Genomic DNA, 5,711 nt, shown 5'->3' with positions numbered 1-5,711 from the left:
ATTGTATCAGCTATCTCTTCATTAGAAATAAGCCTGGAGAAAAATGCATCGCTGGAACTTAATTTGTTTACCTGAAATTTGAAGGAAATTTTATTCTAAATTCAGATAAGCAAATTTATAATAATTTTAAAATTAAAGAAAAATAAATTGGGGACAGCAATTATTTTTATAATTATGACATATTTTGCACTAATAAAATTTTGAAGCATAACATCTGATATAAATTTTTGCTGTAATATCTGATTTCTTTATATTAAAGCATATTTTGATATAATATCTCCTCTAGCTTCAATTTAAACCAAGTAGATTAAGAGACGTACATTTGTATCACTTATTGGACTTTTTGGGAAAAATCGAAATTTACCAAGTTTGCGTTAAGGCTGAATGCACGATTTACAATTGACACATTTGTATATCTCGTTCATCAACACATATTCCCATGTTTTCATACACGCACAACACGCACAATCAATCTTCAACTTTCAGATAATTTTCATATTTTCTCTTTCTTTCTCACGTATTATCGGTTCGCATAAGCGGCCAATGATCTGGCATGAGACGCGGCGACGCATCCTCGCAATTATAACGCTAATATACCGACATGCTACTATTTTTTTTCATTTATTTTTAAATATACATCTACTTGCTTGATATAGCGATCAACGATAGTCGTTCTCTTTTTTCTCTCTTTATTACGATTCTTCGTTCGCCCCACTCGCTCTCGCTTTTCAGCCATCTTTATACGCGTATATATCTTTGCCTTTTCCCTCTCCTTCTCTTTCTCTGCCTTTCTCGCCCCTTTTTGTATACTTTTAATGCTGCAGTTTCGATTAGAAGATCCAAGTAAAATTATTAAATGCTGGCAATAATATTTATCTAAGTCGCGACGATAATTCTCGATTACTGCATAAATACTGATAGATATACTTGTTCATAGTTGCACCATCATTTCTAGTACCTCGTCGAGTATCTTTCTTTTTACTTTACTTTTGTTTCACTTTCTCTCTCCCTGTCCCCGTTTTTTATTCTTCGTCGTATTTATACCTTCCTCATATTCTTTTTTTGTATTTATATATTTATATCTATATCTCTTGCATTTTTTTACTGTCGCTTCTATTGTATTCTTTCGTTTCGCTTCCTTTTCGCTCTCCACTTCTGTCTTTTCTCTCTCCATCATAAATATATTTGTAGAGTTAGAATTTTCAATTCATAGAACGATTTAATCGTTCAGTCATTCGGTTTTATTTCTGTTTTTATGTATATTCTTCCCTTTTTTTTCTCGCGATCACTCTTATTTCGCCATCTGTCCCGCATTCTCTCATTAGATGCATTCTCTATCTTTCGCTCTTTCAATATACATTAACAACTATAATCGTTTAGTCTCGTAGACGTCGATTACTCGCCGATTACCATGATTTACTTCAAATCGTTTTTTGTGATTACAATCTTGGTAGCATATATACCATCCTTGTATTCTGTCATATAATTATTACAACTGATATAATTAGCAATCTGATACATTTGATATAAAAGAATTTGATGACGTTGTTACTTAATTTAATGAATTTGTATCCGTTTGCAATATATTATTAATCATTAATAATATTTTTACTCGTAATTAATTGAGTTTCTTTTTTGTATATTTTCATGATATAATTTATCGTTAGTTAATAAAAAAAGTTATGTAAGAAACAGGATATCTTTAATTTTCAGAGTATTTCTAATTATATAGAAAATAATTCTATTTTGCAATCCCCGATACCTCTGATTATTTATTGTATTATTGTACTTATCGTTATTCTACTCTTTTATTTTTGGTCATTTCTTATTTTCCGTCACACTTGCCGCGACTTGAGTGAAAAGAAAAACTTGAATTACGAGTATGCGAATAGGAAGGATCGATTGAAAATAGATCTTCGACGGTAATTAACGTCTTGCATATTTCCCTTCAGTAATCAGTGTATAATACATTTAATAATTGTGGTTGCACATTCGTACTATATCTTTGAGTTTCGACTAACAAAGAGTTTACAGGCTTGTCTCTAAGCACTAAGAATAATCAATCTTTCCCCCTCTTTCCTCTTCGCGCGATTATGATCGATAATGATATTGTTTGCAATGATGCACGCAATGATACAAAGTGTCTACGGGAGAACGAACGCGCCTCTGTGTTTTATGTCTGTTTAATGCGGCTAAACAATGCAGCGATTCATACAGCGCAGCGGGTATGGGAAAGATTATATGAAAATGACTGCAGCGAAAAGTGATGTTTTCGCGAAACGAGCAATGACACGGTCGAAGAATGAGAATCGTCGCCAATCGCGCGAAGATGACGCTCGTCCTCGCGGAACGTCGAATGAATTATTTTATTTTTCTGGATTTTCCGCGCTTATTTTCTTATAAAACTGGAAGAAGTAAGTGAAGTAGAAATTTCCGATCGTCGAAACGGTTACATGCTCAGTTCCGTCACGTAAACTGGAAGTCGTAGATTTGTGCGAACTACGTGCTGGATGAAGCGTAGAAACGAAGATCGGCGCCGATTAGAGTTAATGACATAATTTAGAATTTTATTTGTACTGGTTCTCGATTTAACAATAAATCCAACCCAATTCGCATTTTACAAGAGTAAGAGTAGAAATTCGGCCGCGGCATTAATTTCTGCGTCATTGTTGATGTCTGATAATATAGTAGGATTTTGATCATAGGGTCAATGTGCAAAAATTGGCTTGCGAAAATTTGTCTTCTGATATAATTTTAATACTGCAAGTAGATGTCCTTTCTTTAAAGATTAAATTAGAGAAGTTAATTTTTTAAAATATTTTTAGGAAAAGTATAAGTATTTTTATTATTAAAGATTCCAGTGGTTGCAGCTTTCCATAAAATTTTTCTTGATGAAAATTTATAAATGTTAGTTAATCACCAAGTTTTGCACGTCACGTCTACATCTTCACTACTGCTTGGTAGGTAAAAAAAAAATAAAATAAAATAAGAGGATGCTACGTAGCAAGAAAATAAAAATAGGAAATTTTTGTTCAAGGTACAAGACGTGCTTCCCGATTAACTGTCGGGTCTAGGTCGAAGCTGCGACTAATTCTAAAAGCGTGTTTTCGTTCGTTTCGACCGTACGAAACGCAATTCTCTTCTCTAACAGTTAATACAATTGTGAGGCCCATTTTGTTTTATTTATTTTATTCCTAACGCACTTTTCGCTCTCCATCTTTTCACAATCCTAAATACAAATCACGGCATATCGAGGGCTCGAAATTCTCATTTATATTCGTTATAGGCCCATCTATTTTTCTTTGTCTAGAAAAAGAAACATGTCTTTCCTCTTTGTTTCCCTATGATATGTAGGACGAAAGCTTTAGGGTAACCCTATAACCTAATGATGCCCCTGCTCAATAAAAGATGGAAACGACCAAACGTACGATCCATTCGATTATTTCATTCTCATACCAACTGTGAGAAAAATCCTAAGAAACGCTACTTCGAACGGGGATGGTTTTACATTGTTTAAACCATTCGAAATAAGACTTTGCATCGTTAATTGCATTTTAAATTTTTATAAAGAAATCTTAATACAAATATCCTTTGTACGACTTTTAGCTTAGTTATAAATAAATGTTTAATAATATTGGATATATTATTTCATATATATAAAAGTGAAATAAAAAAGACAAGATGACTCTCATAACTTTATTGAATAAGTATATCACTGTAATTTTCAAAATGAGATAAAGTATTAGTCAACATTAATGTTTTGTGTGATTTTAATACGTAACCATCACGTTCGGAGCATCGTTTGATGATCTCTTCGGCATTGTTCATAATTATCTACAACTCACATGTTTGCCTAAGGTTTGCATCCTAGGTGGGATATGTGTATTCGGAGCGATTTCGAATGATATATTTCGATAAGTACAACACGAGAAAAGCTACGCTTGAAAATACAGGTGTACATATACATGACGTGTATGTATGTATATATGTATATACGTGTGTGTGTGTGTGTGTGTGTGTGTGTGTCCCGCTTCCTCTCCAAAATCGTGTTGTGTGTACGCGATTAAAATCTTATTCACGTGACAACTGAAACTGAAATTCATTATTTACAAGCAGCATCTTCACATCCCTCCTCGACCTCCTCCTTTCATACATGAAACTCTCCCAAGAATTGCGCTTCGCGATTATATAAATTATTATTATCGCTATTATGTACAGCGTCTCGTATCTCGAGAAACGCTTCTCTCGGGGAAAGGAATGTCACCTCGGTTTTTCTCAAGCTTGAGAGAAATCTCCGCGAGAAGGTGATACTTTTCCGTGTCGCTGCGTAATTGCACAAGGAATATTATTAGTTTCCAATCGCAAAAATTTTAAATTTGCATATGTTAATATTAATGCTAAAATACAACAATTAGAAAAGATTAGAAATGATATTCAAAGTCAGATAAACATTTCCAGAAAATGTAACTGTGATGTAGCTTGGAAATATTTGATACAATGGTGAATAAATATTTGATACATTTAATGCAAAGGATGTCCGTATGTATTGCGTTTTTACCGTCGCAACTTTAATTTCCTTCAACACGAAATTAAATGCGATTGCGTCGACAGCGAGATGGGATGGTTATACGCTTAATTCATATCATTAATATTCCAACTATCAACTATTATTATCTGTTCAAGGTCATTGAGCACCAAAAAGGAATGACAGTACATTATTACGTTACGTTATTCTTTTTTTCTGCTTTACTTTTCCGGCGACTATTTACAACGCTAACATTCTCTACACACGTCGTGTCGCGATCGGTGACTCGAGAAATTCGACTCTTCCGCGATCTTCTCGCGCATCTTCGGCGTACGGAAAGTATTCTCCGCCCGGCATCCGGAAGAATGAAGAGCAACGTAAATCGTAGCTGTGCTAAAAATCGTCCCGAGGTTTTCTTTCAAGTATCGCTCCCAGTCGATTATTTTCCGACACGAAAAAATCGGAAGCATTAGCGATTTTTTGAATTTTTCTCAGATTTCAAAAATCTTACGGTTCAAGTTATACATGGGAATTTTCTCGAAAATACCGCCGTTATTATCGAAACTAAAGATACGCGACAATGATCGTTGCAAAATACTTTTTTTTCCTCATCGGAGGCTAAGTTAACCACATTCGCGATTGATCCATCCGCATTTATTTGAATTCTCTCTAAATTTCTTTTTTAATAAAATTACTGAATATTAATCCTCTGCCGATCGTAAACGATCTCGTTTGTTTGGATGGAATCGGAAGAACTCAATCGATCATTTTTAAAGAAATTGGAAGAATTTGATTGACACAACGAATCCTTCCGCTTCCTTTATGAATGATTGATTGTGCAGATATAACATTTGTCAACCTCGCGACGATTCGATGACTTTGGGAAACAGCTAAAACTATACGTATAATGTACAAGTGTTAGATATAGAAAGTTCGATAATTATAGCTCATTTACATACGAAATTTATGGTCGGAGCGCGGAAGAAAAACCGATACGCCCCGCTACGTTCTGCTTCTAACTCATAGAAAAATCATGAAAAAATTTTTAGTTTTTCTTTCTTTCTCTTTTTCTTTCTGTTCTTATCTCTCTTTGTTTTTTAGAAACGTTTCAGTATGACAAACGTGGTCCATCGTATATATTTATATGTAAATGCTAATATCCAAAGATCCAGTAGACTTGTATCTA

This window comes from Atta colombica, unplaced genomic scaffold (assembly GCF_001594045.1).
Source record: "Atta colombica isolate Treedump-2 unplaced genomic scaffold, Acol1.0 scaffold224, whole genome shotgun sequence".
Taxonomy (NCBI): Eukaryota; Metazoa; Arthropoda; class Insecta; order Hymenoptera; family Formicidae; genus Atta; species Atta colombica.
The sequence above is the reverse complement of the archived record's forward strand: the minus strand, read 5'-3'. Positions refer to the sequence as shown.